Source organism: Crocuta crocuta, unplaced genomic scaffold (genome assembly GCF_008692635.1).
Source record: "Crocuta crocuta isolate KB4526 unplaced genomic scaffold, BGI_CrCroc_1.0 scaffold64, whole genome shotgun sequence".
In the NCBI taxonomy this organism is placed as follows: Eukaryota; Metazoa; Chordata; class Mammalia; order Carnivora; family Hyaenidae; genus Crocuta; species Crocuta crocuta.
Window position 1 is genome coordinate 10383023 of NW_027530640.1, and position 19176 is coordinate 10402198.

The window sequence follows — 19176 nt, forward strand, 5'->3', positions numbered from 1 at the left end:
AGCCCTCAGTTTGTTCTCAGCATTCAAGAGTCTCTCATGGTTGCCTCCCTCCCTCTCCCCAACTATTTTTCCCCTTNGTTGCTGGGTCCTAGGGGAGTTCTATTATTAAGTTTTTGAGGAACCTCCACACTGTTTTCCAGAGGTGTTGCACCAGTTTATATTCCCACAGCAGTGTAGGAGGGTGCCCATTTCTCCACATGCTTGCCAGCATCTAGAGTCTCCTGAAGTGTTCATTTTAGCCACTCTGGCGTGAGGTGGTATCTCAGTGTGGTTTTGATTTGTATTTCCCTGATGAGGAGGGATGCTGAGCATCGTTTCATGTGTCTGTTGGCCATCTGGATGTCCTCTTTGGAGAAGTGTCTGTTCATNTAGTAGAGGCTATAGTCTGGGATGGTGATACCTCCCATTTTGGTTTATTTTTCAGTTTACTTTGGCTATTCGGGGTCTTTTGTGGTTCCATACAAATTTTAGGATCGGCCCAAATTTTCTTACAAATTTTAGAGGGAAGTCCAGTTGGCCCATAATGATGTCACACTCACTGAAACCTGAGGGGCAATGCTGGGGTTATATGATTTTCAACTGGCATATAGGTATGACCTAAAATTAATCTGACAGTTTCCAATTTCTCCAAGGCAACCATAACTTCTTTGACACAGAACTGCAAAATCCAGTGTCTATACTTTTCAATACCCACAGGTATCCCTTTAGTTTCACTCATTCATTCATTCATTCATTCACTAAATGAGTAGTGCACATTTCACTAAATGAGAAGGGTACTGTGAGAAGACCTTTGATAAGCACTTTGTTGCCTAGTGGTGAAGAGAAGGAAACAAGTAAAGAACATAATTATAACTATGTGAAATATAAGTATTAAGCATTGAGAGTTAAGAGAGAAAAATTAGAGGCTTTCTCGCTTGGAGTTAGAAGACTAGGGATAAAAAGTAGATAAAGAACAAATTCATGGATATTTGACACATAAAACCCTTCACAGTCTGGCCTTTACAAACTCTCCCTGCCTTCTCTTCTGCTACACTTTGCTCTCACCCTACCATATTCTTAACACAAGTTTCCTTCAGTACTTTAAGGATTAACAGTTAGGCTTTAGAATCAGACAGATTTTGATTATAATCCCAGGTCTGACACATTAAGAAAACTTGGGCAAGTTATGGCATTTCTTGAAGCCTCAGTTTCCTAATCTGTAAATTGGAGAGCATAGTAAGACTCATCTTCAAAGGTTTTTTGTGAGAGCCCAATGATATAAATGTATGCAAAGCACCTGGCTTTGTGCCGAACACTTAGTAAAGACTTAGTAAATAGCAAATGATATTGTTCATTATCTCTTTGCCTTTGATGTTTCCGTTGTCAGAGATTCCCTTCACCTTCTCAAATGGTTTTATCCCTATTTTTCCTTTAGAGCCATCACAAAAGACTTTTTTCTTGAGTGCCCCACGTTATGACACCTGTTTCCCAGTGAATGCTCAAAACCTTGGTTCACATCACCTTAATGTATTCATGGGATACCAATTTGTATTTGTTGTAAGTGTGTCTTCTAGGTCTGTGAGGTTCCAGAGGGCAGAAGCTAGCTAGGTCTTCCTCATTCTGCCTTGCAGCCAGCACAGTATATGACTCATGGTACCACCAGAGAAATCCTCTTGAATAAAAATTGTATCTGAGCTGAACCTTAAAAAAACAAACAAAGAGGAATTAAAGCCTATCTTTGGATGGCCTTTTGAATGTAAATACTAACTTATTAATGTTGTAAATGAAATCACTGAAACCCACTAGAAGTGATTGCCAAGGATTAACCTTTAATATGAAATGACAGGACCAAAGTGGGTCAAAATTTCATTAAGGGAAGCTGGAGGTGGATGCATGGATAAATGAAAGTATTGGAAAGATCATGAATCCCAGGTGGTGGCTCAGAAAATGGGTGCAGGCCTTCCTTGGGTACCTAGGGACACTTTGGGGGTATTCAGTGGGGAAGGGAATCATTTTAAGAGTAAAGTAGACTCTCTTGTCTTCCCTGTTAGACAGCTGCATCTTTTGGCAGCGTGCCATTTGCATCCCTGAGACACAATGGTGGAGGTCAGAGTAAACAGACTTGACTGTACTGGCACCTGGTCACCAGGGCCTTTTAACTAAGGAAAAGTGGATACTGTCACCACCAGTGGTCCCTTCACTGACCTCAACTACATGATTTACATGTTCCAGTATGAATCCATCTACAGCAAATTCAAAGCAAGTCAAGGCTGAGAACAAGAAACTTGTCATCAATGGAAAGCCCATCTTCATCTTCCAGAAGTCAGATTCCCTCAACATCAAATGGGGTGATGCTGGTGCTGAGTATGTTGTGGAGTCCACGGGGTCTTCACCACCATGAAAAAGGCTAAAGGGTGGGGCCAAGATGGTCATCATCTCTGCCCCTTCTGCTGATGCCTCCAAGTTTGTGATGGGCATGAACCAGGAGAAGAATGACAACTCCCTCAAGATTGTCAGCAATGCCTCCTGCACCACCAACTGCTTGGCCCCTCTGGCCAAGATCATCCATGACAACTCTGGCATCATGGAAGGACTCAAGACCATATTTCATGCTATCAATGCTATTCAGAAGACCATGGATGACAGCTCTGGGAGGCTGTGGTGTGATGTCCGAGGGGCTGCCCAGAACATCATTTCTGCTTCTACTGGTGATGTCAAGGCTGTTGGCAAGGTCATCCCTGACCTGAACAGGAAGCTCATTAGTATAGTCTTCTGCGTCCCCATTCTCACCATGTCAGTCTTGGATCTGACTTGCCACCTGGGCTAGGCTGCCAAAAAGAAAGTGATGAAGCAAGCATCAGAGGATCCCCTCAAGGGCATTCTGGGCTACAGTGAGGACCAGGTTGTCTTCTGCAATTTTAACAATGACACCTACTCTTCCACTGTGACGTTGGGGCTGGCATTGCTCTCACTGACCACTTTTTCAGGCTCATTTCCTGGTATGGCAACAAATATGGCTACAGCAATCAAGTGGTAAACCTAATGGTTCACATGGCTTTCAAGGAATAAGGGTCCCCTGGCCCACGAGCCCCCAGGGGAGCAAGAGGAAGAGAGGGGCCCTAAGCTGCTGGGGAGTCCTTGTCCCAAATCATCTCCCAACACAGTGAGATTCTCCCAACCTCTACAGAGTTTCCATCCCAGACCCCATGAAGAAGAGGAGGGACCTAGAGAGGCCTACCTTGTCAAATACCATCAATAAAGTATACAGTACCTAGCACCCCACCACCACCAAAAAGTGGATAAGAGAGATTCAAGGATGGAAAAAAGAGGAAGATAAAAGACAAACATCACAAGTTTTCCACTAAGGTCCTATGATGAAGGTAGTGCAACCTATCATGTACAAGGTCATCTAAAAGAAGGGAAAAGACATGATTTCTGGATTAAAAATTACAGGGCATGCAAACAAACAGGATCATACATTCATAACATGGATAAAATTCAATTAATAGAAACAGAATACAGAAATGAGAGCACATAATAGACAAAGATATTAAAACAGCTATTATAAATATGCTTTACTTGTTAAAGAAGTAGAAGAAAACAGGATTATAACTAGGAGAGAAAATGGAAGACCTCTAAAAGGGTCAGTCTGTAGATAAGAGCTTTCTGCCTGCTCATGAGGAAATCATTCTTTACCTGCTGAGAAGCAACCTTATCTGTCATCACAACAGAGAAAGAGGTCTCCAGATCCTTTTTAATGTGCCATTATTTCTTCAAATATCTTTCTGGTGTCACTGCTCTTCTCCAGTTCCAATTACATGATATTATCCCACAGCATACTGATGCTCTAGTCATTGTTTTGCTTTGCTTTGCTTCAGTCTTTTTTCTATGTACTTTGTTTTGGATAGTTTCTACTGTTATGACTTCAAGTGTCTAATCTTTTCTTCTACTGTGTCTAATCTGCTATTAATTCCATCCAACGTACTTATCATCACAAATATTTTTGATTTCTAGATTTGAATCTTTTTTTTATATCTTCCACTTTCTCTGCTTGTTATACTCATGTTTTCTTCTCTCTTTAATAAGTATAGCATATTTATAATAGCTGTTTTAATATCTTTGTCTATTATGTGCTCTCATTTCTTTTTTTGTTTGTTTAAAATAATTTTTTATTGCCCAGGATATTCTTTTCCTTGTGTCTTGGATTTTTTTTGTCTGTTTGTTTCTTTTTTAATAACTAAATTCAAGCTTAGGGAAGCTTGCCTTTGTCTTGAAAACAAAACAAAACAATAAAGCTATCATATCATTTGCTAACCTGATCTCATTTGAAGAGAAAGACAGTAGTTATCTTTATCTTGCAAGAGTAAAATTTATACCACAAACGATGCAGGTCTATGCCTGGTGGCACTAAAAGGAGACAACAGCATTGTTGACAAAATTATAATCTGCTGGTGGCATTTGTGGCAAAGAAGCCCTTGCAAATTTCTAAATAACAGTAAACTCTGTTAGAAAATTCTAAAGTGTCTTACAGGCCAAAAAGGGAATGAGGTTAGTAAAATGCCTCAATAGAGTTTGAATAAAATACTGGATTTGAGAGTCACTGGAACTTGGATATGTAAAAATAGGGTGGTAGGTTGGGTCATGCTTACAATGGTCTCAAGTTCAAATAAACTATTGTGACAATACACCACTTCACAGGTCACACGCTTGTCCAGTGGCTTTTCTTTCTTTCAGTATGTGCTGGCGGAAGGTGTGCTCAGTCGCTTTCCAATACAGATGCCTAGCCCCAAAGCCAAAACATGAGAGAGGAAGAGAGATGGAATGAACANAAATTCTGTGGAGAAAATACCTCCTATCTTCATGGCCCCACTTTTCCTCATGCTTAAAGAAACGGAGCATTTGGGGTATCTGAAGTAAAACTCCTTAGGTGGAATGTTTTCGGGTCTACTGGACCAGTCGGACACCCAGTCTACACTTTTCTTCAAAACATCAACTTCTTTCTCTCCTTCTGCAACCTCTTCTTCTAGCTGAGAGCTGTGGTCCCTGCTTGTGTGCATCTCCACATCGAACATAATCTGCCCGTCTTCTTGTGGGGAAGGGCTGTCACAGTAAGAGCTGGCTCTTGGACTACTCTGCCCTGATTCATGTTGTGTGTCCAGAAGAATCTTTTCCATGTCTCCATTGTGGATAGAGGATGAGGAAGGTACGTGTTCTAGCCCCCCATTTTTCCCATTGCCATTATCATTGCCATTGCTGCTGTTCATGGGGACCTCCACCCAGGAACTGTTGAGGCCGGCTGTCAGGGCCAAAGGCTGTTCACCCTCCTCTCAGTTGTTGTTGTTGTTGTGAGGGGGCAGCGGCTGCTCTACTAAATGAGACGACATTGTCGGGCGGCTGGAAGACCTGCGGCCACAGCAGGACCGTCTCTGGTTCTCGGGCAGCAACACCTATGTGGTCTCATTTCTATACTCTGTTTCTACTAATTCAATTTTATTCATGTTATGAATGTATGATCCTGTTTCTTTGCATGTCCTGTAATTTTTCATAAGAATCCAGAAATTATGTCATTTCCCTTCCTTTTAGAGATCCAGTCATATGATACCTGTTGTCCAATGCCTAAAATACTATTCTATATATCTTTCTGGGTTCTTTTTTAGTTGTTTAAGGTCCTGATACTCTATCAAAATTGGAAATGGAAGGCCTTGCAATCCTAAATAAATTAGTTCATTAAGCATCAATGATTGCTAACATGACAATGAAAGAGATACTAAGAAAGTATGAGTCTCCTGATGACACATCATCATCTATGATGTAGTCTTGCAAAAAAAGTATACATCAAATTTGAATCTGATCAAGACTCTAGATAGGAAATACAGAAGACAGAGGAATATCTTAAACTATACCACAGAGATACAATCAATAAAATCAAAATTGCAGAAAACTCTGTAGGACAGAGTTTTTCAACAGTTTAAATTACAAGAAAAATTAAAAGGTGGAAAGCAAGCTATAGATGAAAAGAGACTTAAGATATAGCAATGTATTGGGCACCTGGGTGGCTCACTTGTTAAGCATTTGACGTCAGCTCAGGTCATGATCTCATAGTTCATGAGTTCAAGTCCCATATCCAGTAAGCTCATGCTCTGCTTAAGGTGAGCATGAGCCCCACTTCAGGTAAAACACGAGCCCCACTTTGGGTAAGACCTGCTTCTCTCTCTTTTTCTTTCCCTCTGCCCCTCCTGGGATTCTCTCTCTGCCCCTCGCTCACTTGCGCCCTCTGTCTCTCCAAAAAATGGATGTATATGTATGTGTGTGTGTGTGTGTGTGTGTGTGCGCGCGCGTGTATAGAGACAGAGAGAGAGAGACAGAGATGGATATATAGAAGTATATCAATGTATTAGATGTGTGGACCTTACCTGGATCCTTATTCAAGCAAATAAACAAGTGAGAAAAAATAAGGAGACTTATGAAACAATTGAAAATTTACATTCAAACTAGACAAGCTAGTTGATGGTATTAAAAGTCACTATTAATTTTAGGTGCAGTAATGGTATTAGGATTGCTTTTTAAAATCATCTTTTAAAGGAACATTCTGGCATATTTATAGGTGAAATAATATGTTTAATATTTGCTTCACATTAATATAATAGGGAACAAGTGGGTGTAGATAAAATAAGACTGGCCACAAATAGATAATCATAGAAGCTAAGTGATACATAGGTTTGAAGTTTTATGTTATAAAATAATTTAAAAATTATTCAAGAGTTGTAAAGTTGAGATATGGATTCTAAATTTGGCTCTGACATCATTCTGCTCTGTACCTATCGACTAGTCACTCCTATCTAGGCTTCAGCTCTCTCTATAAAATATGAAATATAAAATTCATCCCAATATACTTTCCATTATATCCACTTATGAGCTATGTGATGCGGGAAAGTTACTTAATCTTTTAAGCCTCAGTTTCCTTATCTGTAAAAAGTGATGAATGTAATAGGAAATTTTTAGGACTACTATGTGGGTTAAATTAGGTAATATATGTTAAAACTCTTATCATAGTGCCTAGCTCAAAGTAATTATCATCTATCATTATTATTATTATATCTTGATACATCTAATACACACTAATAGTTGAATTCTACACATATTTTTAAATCAAAGTACTCTACAGCTTATTTCCTTATCCCTTCCCTCTTCATATCCTTCCTGAAACTTCCCCTCTAAAATTCTGTAGAACAATATGCCCAACAGCACAAGCCAGGAGAGAAAGAGCTTGGCTCTCCTTCCCAGGGACAGTCACTGCTGTGGCTCTGGAAAAACGGAGGTGCCACTTTCATCACTGTCAGAATATAGTATGCAGCTGTTCTTCTGGTATGCCACACATCCTGAGGTTGCTCCCAAGGGCTAAAAACAGAGCTCAAGCCATCAGCCCAGCTCAGCCAAGATCATTCTTTTTCAAGGTGGCCCCATTTCAAATAAAATGGGCACTTTATATGTATCCCTTGTCTAACTAATTGTTGGTCTTCCCTCCCAGTCTGTGGCCTACTTGAGGACAAAGGCTGTGTCTAGTTTATCTTTAGAGCTTATGCTCCTAGCAAAGCATCTGGGATAGAGTGGGTACTTAATACTTGCTGCATGAAGAAATTGTCTATCATTTTGTTTTATTCAGAGTAGTGCAGAAATGAGAAAGAAACATTGATAGACATGCAGAAAGCCAATGTTGGATGAATCTTTCTAAGTTTTTATCAGGGAGTTTACAACTTGTTTACAACTTCCAATTCATTTCTATTCCCATTAATGACTTAAAATACATCCTAAATATTCTTCCCTGTGTTCAAACTATTCCCTCTACCTATTAATAACCCTCTCCCAACTATCTCACTTCACACTTAATATATACATCCTTCAACACTTGGGTTTCAGTATCCTCTCTTCCGTGAAGCTTTTTCTTTTTTCATGTTTTATTTTTGAGAGAGAGAACATGCTCACGAGTGGGGGAGGGGCAGAGAGAGAGGGAGAGAGAATCCCAAGTAGGCTTAGCGCTATCAGCACAGAGCGTAATGCGGGGTTGGATCTCATGAACCATGAGATCATATTCTGAGTCAAAATCAAGAGTCAAATGCTCAACTGAGTGAGCCGCACAGGCGCCCCTTAAAGGGGCATCTTCTTAATTTCCATTAACACTTTAGATTTAGCTCTTACTCATAATATTCTATCACATGATGCTGTTGGTTGTAGATGTTTCATAACTTTTACAAGACTGAGGTCAAGGGTCATCTTTAAAAATCTGTGGCATCCAGGCCAGTGCTTTGAACACATCAGGCATTTAATGAGTGTTTAGTGCACTTACTGGCTAAATTTGCAGAATGAAAAGTATCATTAGTCAACCAAATTTAAAATATAAAACAAGTGAGCCTTTAAAACTGTGGTTTAACTGTAAGATTTTTTCCTCAAAAATTTAACACATTGTTTTTGAAGTTCTGCTACCCTACTATTAACCGTTTTATTTGACAATATCCTCCACTCCTAGAAACCTAAGGAAAAACTGTAATGAGACATATAGACTTTTTAATAAAGCAAATTAAAGATAAAATCTTATAATATTAAAAAAATAATAATTTAACATTTCCTTCAAATTTCAAGGTGAGACAGACTAGGATATTAAAAAATAATGAGGCACATGGGTAGCCCAGTCAGTTAGACAACCAACTCTTGATTTCACCTCAGGTTATGATCTCATGGTTTGTGAGTATGAGCCTCGCTTTGACTTCTATGTTGACACCACAGAGCCTGCTTATAATCCTCTCTCTCCCTCTCTCTGCCAATCCCCAGCTTGCACATGTTCCCATTCTCTTTCTCTCTCAAAATAAATAAATAAATAATTTAAAAACTTTTTATAAGTAATAATTAAGAATCACTAAACAACTGTATAATCTTAGCCAAGCCCTTGATTTTTCCAAATATCCCCAAGCTACTTCTCACCAGATTTACAGGGCACAAAGTGTTGAGAAAGTATAAAATATTAAATAACTTCAGGCTACTATACTTACCAAAGATAAGGACCAGGACAGAAGTAAATTTCATTTCTTAAAATTAAAGGTGAGCCTGACACTTCCTTGTTAATTGGATAATTGTTTTATTTTCTCTCCTAGATGATACACTCTAGCACTGCCATCAAATATTTACCACTTTCTGGCCCTTTCTTCTTCTTCATTCCTTCTAGATTAAAGATTAAAATATATAAACCAATGACATCTCCCACCATCCACTATCCATCCCCAGCAAACAAGTTCAATGTGGCCTTATCTATGCTATTTCTTAAAGTTATATTTTATTTCTTAGATCATCTAGTCCAACTTTTCCATTTTACACATAAGGAGCTCAAAGTCTAAACAGAGTATATTATTTGTTCAAGGTCACCCAGCTAATGTCACACCCCATAACACAATCTCCTTTTCTTAGATAGTTGCAAATGACATATCAGATAAAAGACTAGTTTCCAAAATATATAAAGAACTCACCAAACTCCACACCTGAAAAACTAATAATCCAGTGAAGAAATGGGCAGAAGACATGAACAGACACTTCTCCAACGAGGACATCCAGATAGCCAACAGACACATGAAACGATGCTCAGCATCCCTCCTCATCAGGGAAATACAAATCAAAACCACACTGAGATACCACCTCACCTCATTTTAGCCAGTCAGAGTGGCTAAAATGAACAAATCAGAAGACTCTAGATGCTGGCGAGGATGTGGAGAAATGGGCATCCTCCTATACTGTTGGTGGGAATGTAAACTGGTACAGCCCCTCTGGAAAACAGTGTGGAGGTTCCTCAGGAAACTAACAATAGAACTCCCCTATGACCCAGCAATAGCACTGCTAGGAATTTACCCAAGGGATACAGAAATGCTGATGCATAGGAGCACATGTACCCCAATGTTCATAGCAGCACTCTCCACAATAGCTAAAACATGGAAAGAGCCTAAGTGTCCATCAACAGATGAATGGATCAAGAAGATGTGGTTTATCTATACCATGGAATACTACATGGCAATGAGAAACAATGAAATCTGGCCATGTGTAGCAACATGGATGGACCTTGAGGGTGTTATGCTGAGCGAAATAAGTCAGGCAGAGAAGGACAGATACCATATGTTTGCACGTATAGGAGGATTAGGAGGAACTTAACGGAGGACCATGGGGGAGAAGAAGGGGAAAAATAGTGGGGGAGAGGGAGGGAGGCAAACCATGAGAGACTCTTGAATGCTGAGAACAAACTGAGGACTGATATGGATTGGGGAGAGGGGAAGGGGGGTGATGGGCATGGAGGAGGGCACTTGTTGGGATGAGCACCTGGTGTTATATGGAAACCAACTTGACAATAAACTATTTAAGAAAAATAAATAAAATAAAATATATAATAATTCAAAACAAAAAGAATCTCCTTTTCTTAACGCCTAGTCCTCAACACTACATTCAACTATGTCTAGGCACACAGAAGGCCATTAACAAATATTTTCTTGAAATGAAATTAATTTAATTGCTTCTTCTTTGTTTGCAAGAATACCTGACCACTCTGTGCAATGTAGAAGGAAAGGGTGAAAGTGCTGTTCTGAATACTATGGTCTGAAAGGCAGTTTGGTCTAGACTCAAGTAGGCTGCTCGAGCTCTGATATGGGCTCTTGCCACTGCCCATCTGTATGATCTTGGGAAAACTGCTTTACATTTCTTAGCCTCAGCTTCCTCATTTGTAAAATGAAGATAATCATAGAAACTACCCCAAAGTGTTATTTATTCATTCAGTAACATTTGTTGAACACTTGCTCTTATGCAAGTACCATGATAGACGCTGGGGATACCACAATGGACAAGAAATAGAAGATCATAGCTGGCAAAGGTAAAATTCTTGTCAGATTAAAGGATATATCCAAATAAAATGCCTAGGTCAGAGTATGGCCCCTAAGATATGTTCAGTAAATGTTACTTGTTGTAATCATTATTATTAAAAATATATTGTATAGCCACATTTAAAAAGCCTATCAGCAAATAAATCTTACAAACTCAAAGCTCCAAGCAAGATTTTAGAGTATAAAACTGCTCACACAGTAGTGGTTCACAAGGACAGACACTATCACCCTGGCAATATTTTTCTGAGTTCCTTAAGAGCATTAAATTGATGCTGTGGAAGTTTCAGGCATGATCTTTGAAAAAACCTCATAAAGAGCATCACATAAGGGGTGAAGAACATCCTCTCCAATTTATGTTCAAAAAACAAAGTTTTTTATAGAATTATTTGATAAAACTTAATATACAAAATCTTAAATTAAGAAACATAAACTAGGGGATAATTATTTGTACTACAATGGGAGTTATCAAAAATTTCTTTTCAATAGCCAGATTTCTGAGAATATTCAAAGAATGATGGACTGGGGCAACTGGGTGGTTCAGTCAGTTAAGCATCTGACTTTGGCTAAGGTCATGATCTCATGGTTCAGGAGTTTGAGCCCTGCATTGGTCTCTCTGCTGTCAGTGCAAAGCCTGCTTTATATCCTCTGCCTTCCTCTCCCTGTGCTCCTCTCCTCCCTCTCTCTCAAAAATAAATAAAAACATTTTCATAAAAAACAAAAAATGATGCACTGTTTAAAAACCTCTGCATGACTGACAAGCATATTCAACATCCTTAGTCATTAGAGAAATGCAAATCAAAACCAAAATAAGAGATCACTTCACACCTACTAGGGTGGCTTTGTTGGAGAGGATGGGACAAAGTGCCCACTTGCTGGTGGGCAAGTAAAATAGTTTCGTGGAAAACAATTTGGTAGTTCTTCAAAACTTAAACATATTTACCATATGATACCACAAAAGTTAAAAATTACCAACCATATGATGCCATAATTCCACTTCTAGATATATACCAAAAAAAACTTATAACAGATACTTCCACAAATAAGATGTACACGTATGTTCACAGCAACACTATTCACAACAGCCAAAAGGTAGAAACACCCTCGATATCTATTAACGGATGAATGGATAAACAAACTGTAGTACATACATACAATGTAACATTATCTAGCCATATAAAGAAGTGGATTATTGACATATGCTACAACATGGATAGATATCCAGTGTATTACACTAAGAAGCCAGATACAAAACGTCATAAGAGTACATTTATAGGAAATATCTAGAAGAGATAAATGCACAGACACAGAATACAGTAGAAGATGCCAAGGGCTACAGGGAGAAAGGAATAGGGAAAAACTGCTTAATAGATAAAAGTGTTTTACTTTGGAGTGACAGAAATGTCTTGGAACTAGACAGAGATGTAGTTGTGAAGGTACTGTCACTGATTTGTTTCCTTTAAAATAGTTTTATACCAATGTTCTAAAAACATAAAAGATGAATTTTAGATTACATGGAACTGATCTCAGTAATTTTAAAAAAAGATATTTCCACATGTCTTATAAACATACATAAAAGTATAAGAAAAAAATTAGTGTAGCTGTCTCAGAAACCCATGCAAACAAGGCCTCTATCTACTCACAATGAAGGAAGAAACAGAATGTTCTTTCTGAAATCCTGGTTTCAGAAGGAACCATTCATTTTTAATGAAATGAATTTGTTAAGAAGTACAAAACTAGCTTCTAAGGAAAGCGAGGGGGGGTGATTGACTGCATCTCCACAAGACAAAATTTGATTGCTTTTTCTACAGACAACAGTCTGCATTCTCTCAGTTTTCTGCAACTTTAGAGAGTTTTTAATAGCTCAAAGATAATGAAAGATAAACTAGATGACTCAGAAGGATGCATTAGTCAGTGTCTAGCATTCTAAAAGATACTCAATGGTTTTTTCCCCAGATTTCAAAATTTTCCCAAACATTCTTCTGGCATTCAGGGTAATTCACTACCTTATCAAATGACTTCTGTTTCTTGGACTTCAGGTCCTTGTCTGTTTAAAAAAAAAAAAAAAAAAANTTTCTTTTTGAGAGAGAGAGAATGAGTAGGAGACGGGGCAGAGTGAGGGGGGACAAAGGATCCAAACTGGGCTCTGCAAGCCCAAGGTGAGTCTTGAACTCACGAGCCGTGAGATTATGACCTGACATGAAGTCAGATGCTCAACCAATTGAGCCACCCAGATGCCCCAAGCCTGTCTTGATCTTTGACAGCTTGATAACAACCAGCATCCAAGGCCAGATGCTGAGTCAAAGATTCCTACAGGTAACAGAGCCCTTCAAGCCATCAGCACTAATGATCACATCATATAAATTACTTCTCTTCTGGGACATGCCATTCCTTGATGAAGGAGATCATAATTCTAATGAGCCACTCCACAAATTTGCCTTTTTGCACTATTACTGGAACTATGATTTCCCCTCAGGTTCTGTTATGACCAACAAGCATCATTTAATTTTTAAACAACTAACTGAGGCCAGAGAGAGTAGTCTGCAGCTATGAAACAAAATAGTGAAGCTCCATGAGATGTTCAAAAACTACTGTTTGAGTTGAATGGGTTTGCAATTCTTGTATCATTGGTGGGGAAGAGAGGCTGTGACCAATTGCAGTTAGTTTACTATATTGCAGCAACCCTGTATTACTTACTTAAGGATTACTTACTCAGTGTAACTGAGGATTACTAAGCATTGCACCTAGGATATACTTAGTTTACTGTAAATGCAGTATGACATTTATGTTAGTCATGTTAGTTTTATAGCAGTATGACATTTATGTTAGTTAGTTGTGTTAGTTCTTTTATAGCATTCTCTAGCTCCCCAGTACTGAACACAGAGTAGCCTCAAAGTTTGTTGTTTAATCATATAATTTATTACAGACAGTAAAGTCTATACTTGTCAAGAAGTATTCTTTTGGGGTGCCTGGGTGGCTCAGTCGGTTAAGTGTCCAACTTCTGCTCAAGTCATGATCTCGCAGTTTGTGGGTTCGAGCCCTGCATCAGGTTCTGTGTGGATACCTAAGAGCCTGGAGCCTGTTTCAGATTCTGTGTCTCCCTCTCTCCCTGCCCCTCCCCGACTCATGCTCTGTCTCTCTGTCTCAAAAATAAATAAAAAAAAATTTTTAATAAAAAAATAAAATAAAATAAAAAAGTATTCTTCTTACTCATGATAACATCAAATTTTTCCATTTAGTAGGCCTCAGTTATTTTTACTGTGTTTAAGTATATTGATCAATGTAATACACAAACAAAAGCACATCCACCAAGAGAGTATAAAAGAGAAGTCTTCAGGGGCATCTAGGTGGCTCAGTCAGTTAAGCATCCAACTTTGGTTCAGGTTATGATCTCATGGTTTGTGTGTTCAAGCCCCACATTGGGCTCTGTGTTGATAACTCAGAGCCTGGAACCTGCTTCAGATTCTGTGTCTCCCTCTCTCTCTGGCCCTCCCCCGCTCATGCTCTGTCTCTCTGTCTCAAAAATAAGTAAACATTTTTTTAATTTTTTTAAAAACAGAACTCTTCAGCTTCCAAGAAAAAAAATGGTTTTTTTCCATAAGGATTTACAATCCTGCACAGATCTTCCACCAAAGTCAATGCCAAGATTAATATTAGATTTTCTGAAATCAGTAAAATTGTAATCTGGACCCAAGCAACTGTGAGCTACCTCCTGTCTGCTGGTTTGAGAGAAAGGGCAGCTTGAATTTCCCTGAAATGCCGATACCAAAATTCTTTACATTCCAGCTAAAAATGCTTTACTTACCATGAGACTTTGGCTTCTGCCCTGCCTTTTTCTCATTTTCATTTAGATTCAATGTATAATTATTAGCAATTAACTTAGGGTCACAGATTTTTTTTCTCCCTCTGTTGGGAGGACATGCTCAAGCACACATAACTCCCCAAGTGTGGTTAAGTTGAAAGCCAGGGCTGCACCAAACAGAACAGAATATGGAGACCCTTCCCCATCCCTTCCAGCTGATCCCCTAGCTTCTTTGCAGACAGCTGTCGTTCCTGTTTACGCCCCTCCTTGCCAGAAATAAGGGATCTACCGCAAACAAACCCAGCCTCAAGGGGCATTTTCTGTGGGGACACCAGGACCTGGAAAGCAGACAGACAACGTGGAAGCTGTGAGTACCTTTGACACCAAGGCTGCTAGTTGGTTGGGTTTTCTCATTTAGTGATGCTACAGATGAGGAAAACTAAAATTCTTTGGGTGTAGGACAGAGAAAATACATTCTTGGTGCTTTTAATTTATAGGAAGTGAGCAGAGTGGCATCCCACCTCTACTCTCAGGACCAAATACACTCATTCACTCGCTCGCTCGCTCACTCACTCACTCACACACTCATCAGTAAACAATTACCTAATGTCTGTTATTAAAACTGTAAACAAAATGCAGGAGGGTATTGAAAGCTACACTGGAATTTACTATTTCTTGGGTCCAAACATCTGGAGCTGCTAACGTGCATGCACATCCCAGCATTCCTCTTTGGTCAGAAGTACCTTCTGAGTGCCAAGCTGGGTGCATGGAAGAGAAAGAGAAAGAGCAGCCCTTTCATTCTCTTCAACGCTACCTGGGCCCCTAACTCCGCCCAGGGGAAGCCAGGAAGAATTTGAAGAAAGATTTGCCCCACTGTAGGGAACAATCCAGAAAAACTATACTGATATAGCCAGAAGGAAAGGAAATAAGCTTTGTGGTTAAAAAAAGAGAAGAGTAACAAAAGGAGAACAGTGAATAGCTGATCTCTATCAGGGATGGCAGTAGGATTTTGGTTCAGCATTTACAGCTCAGCCTGGAAGGCCTACAGTCAATACCTACCTACCTACCTGTGAGGTACCCCTAGTGGAGGCTAGACTAAAATGTCTATTACCTACATTATGCTACATGCAGAGAAACAGGTGGAAACAGAATAAGCGTTACTGAGTATCTATTTGATCTCTCCTTCCATCCCACAGATACAGTCAAAAACCTAAGTAAACACAATGAATGTGTTTCTGAGTACTGGGTATGTAGTTGATTTTTTTTCTCTGACATCTCTGCTATATTTTCCAACTCTTCTTTAATTAGAATACACTTTTATGGACATATTTAAATAAACTATTTTTTAAAAAAAATAGAACAAACCTCCAGACTTGGAGAGAGGGCCCTGGGTCAGACTAGACCTTGCTAAGTGGATCAAGAAATCCCAGAGCTTCCAGGGCTTAACACCAACTTCTGCCAAGGTCTGAATCTGTTAGCTTTACTGAGTCCAGCAGTTAACAAGGGGATAATAACATCTGCCTTCCTTACAGACTTGTTCTGAAGGTCACAAGATAAAAGTGTGGAAGTGTTTTTCTGAGTATTGGTGGGAGATAGTATTACTCCAGTTAAAGGCAACTTTCTGTAAAACTAAAAAAGAGTAAGGATAGCTATATCAGGGCTCCTGTGTGGCTCAGTTGGTTAAGTGTCCGACTTCAATTCAGGTCATGATCTCACGGTTTGTCAGTTCAAGCCCCATGTCAGGCTCTGTGCTGATAGCTTAGAGCCTGCAGCCTGCTTCAGATTCTGTGCCTCCCTCTCTCTCTCTCTCTCTCTCTGTCCTTCCCCCACAGTACTCTGTCTCTCTTTTTCTCTCTCTCAAAAATAAATAAAAGATTTTTAAAAACATTTAAAGGGTAGGGATAGATATAAAGAAGGTAGGGATTTAAACGGATTTCCCCTCTTTTTAAGTCCAAATGAGATTCACAGATTAATTCTGACTAGCAAAGCTCTGCTCAGGACATGTGAAGCAACAACAGAAACAGAAATTCAGCAATAAGAATCTTTATTCCATGTCAGGTAACTTGTATTTTTGTGAAATCTGCAGGTCCTGGAACTGAGTTCCTAAGAGATCATCCTACCTTTCCAATTCTGGTAGAATCTGACCTCCTGGGGGAAACCCTGAAACCCAACTGATGTGTAAGAGACCTAGCATAGATATATTTGAAACTACAAGAGATCAACTGACTTCCTCTGAGATTGGCCCCAAGTTTGGTTTCAAGTTCTCACCTTGATGTATTTAGCTATCTCCTAGAGGAGCTGAGAGAACTAATTAACTGAGCTTGACAAAAAGCAACAATAAATGTATCAGGACAAGGCTATAGACTTGTGCCAACACTAGTCCATGGCCAAATCTGTTTCTCACTCTGGATCTTATTTGCACAGTGCATTAGGAGAACAGATGATGTCAACACCAGCCGAGAAGACAAGTTATCTCAATACTCAACCCCTGGCAGGAAAATTTGTGCCCTGATTTATTTTTAGTGCTTTTCTACCTTAGTAATCCAGTCAGCTGAAGAATAGCCAGCAACCTGACTGTTCTCTGAGCTCATCACCCTTATTTATCCCTTAGCAATCAGCAAGATATTTAGTCATCTGGAGGAGAATCTACTAGGAGTTTGGGGTTCCCATCGTTTGCAAACTTTCAGAGGCCACAGAGGATTATTATCCCAACCCAGTGGAAGTGTGGGCCTGTTTCATTGGGAGCAATCTTTTACGCAAGGGAAAAAGACAAAGAGAGGTTGCTAACAAAAATAGGTATGTAGAGTCTATCATTTTTATTAGCAAGGTGGAAATAGGGTAAAAAACAAGAATTCAGCTCTTCTTTTCATGAAATGTAGACCTTAAATTAAGGCACACGTTCTGCTTATTTTAAGTTTCAAATAGGACTGTTGCTAGGAATTCATAATAAACCGAATTTTTTTATCAAGATGCAGAAAGTGAAATATCAAAATATTCACGTCATTTCCACATTTTTGCATTTGGATTTAACCCCAAATATTTAATTTTATTTCCATCTCATACAGCTTGTGAGGACAGATTTATCCAACACCAGCTGTCCTCATATTTATAAGCTGCATCACAGAGATAAAATTAGCATCGAGTTAGGATCATATTTCTCAGCAAGAATCCTGCTCTGTGTCCCACTGATGCCCTAAGCCACAACTGACAAACCAAATACCAGCATTATTGCTGTTTTCTTGAACAATTCCTGAGCAGTCCCAGTGTGGTAGAAACTACATGTATCACCCAAAAAAAAAAAAAAAGCATGTGCCCTAAACATACAGAATTATACCCATGGGTGCAAACTTATTTCCAAAATTATTTCTCACCAAAATGGGTGGAAAGTACATACTGTTTTGACAGAGGAGGGAGTAAGTGAAGTCACAACTGTCACAACTCCACCACTAGCATCCTTTTATTCTGGAGCTTCCTACTATAGGAACTTTCCAAACTTGCATGAGGCTCAAATTAGACTGAAGTCTGGATAAGGTACAACTGTTCATTAAATCAAATAGTAAAGACCAAATGTCATCATCTCAGTGTTAGATATTTGGTTTGACATATATTCAGTAAAAAAAAATAATAAGGGAGAATAATCTCAAGATTCTAAATGATAATCTGTTAAACATTCATGCTGACTGAAGTATAATTGTAAAAGTCTAATTGTAAAAGCAATTTAAAACTACATTGCTAATACTCTATGTTCAGGTTGGAAGACCATATTTCTCAATAGGCATTTTACAAGAGGAAAAAGCAAAAATGATCTAAAACCACACAAAAGATGCACCACCTCATTTATGATTAAAGAAATACAAGCCGGGGCACCTGGGTGGCTTAGTCGGTTAAGCGTCCAACTTTCACTTAGGTCATGATCTCGCAGTTCGTGGGTTCGAGCCCCATGTCGGGCTCTGTGCTGACTGCCAGCTCAGAGCCTGGAGCCTGTTTCAGTCTGTGACTCCCTCTCTCTCTGACCCTCCCCTGCTCACGCTGTCTCTCTCTCTCTCTCTCTCTCTCTCCTAGAAGTAAATAAAAATATTTTAAAAAAAAATAAAGAAATACAAGCCTAGGGGCACCTGGGTTGCTCAGTTCGTTAAGTAACTGATTTGAGTTCAGGTCGTGATTTCACAGTTCATGAGTTCAAGCCCCACATCAGGCTCTGCAGTGACAATGTGGAGCTTGCTTGGGATTCTCTCTCCCTCTCTCTTTGCCCTTTGGCCACTCACTCTCTCTCTCAAAAGAAAAAAAAAGAAATACAAATCTAGGAAACAGATACTACACATGAGGATTATAAGGAAATTATTCTCAAATAACTACTGAGAATGTACTATTTCACACAGGGCAATTAGGCATAACTATTAAGATGTAAAATGTATGTGCTTTATTCCCCCTTGTAATTCCACAACTACAGATATACCTACAAAAGTATGTAAAGGTGTATTTATAAAGATG

At 39.1% G+C, this 19176-nt stretch overlaps 1 long non-coding RNA gene and 2 pseudogenes across 1 annotated transcript in view; 1 reads left to right on the forward strand and 2 right to left on the reverse strand.

The window, feature by feature from the left end:
* Positions 1–373: 373 nt before the first annotated feature.
* The window catches only part of LOC144235220 (uncharacterized), a 54353-nt gene continuing 35550 nt past the window's right edge, over positions 374–19176 (reverse strand). Inside the window, exon 3 of the long non-coding RNA XR_013336166.1 lies at positions 374–1680. This is a non-coding gene — a long non-coding RNA (uncharacterized LOC144235220). The remainder of the gene's footprint in view (positions 1681–19176) is intronic.
* On the forward strand, positions 2194–3048 carry LOC144235385 (glyceraldehyde-3-phosphate dehydrogenase pseudogene; annotated as a pseudogene).
* LOC144235386 (BCL2/adenovirus E1B 19 kDa protein-interacting protein 3-like pseudogene) lies at positions 4496–5382 on the reverse strand (annotated as a pseudogene).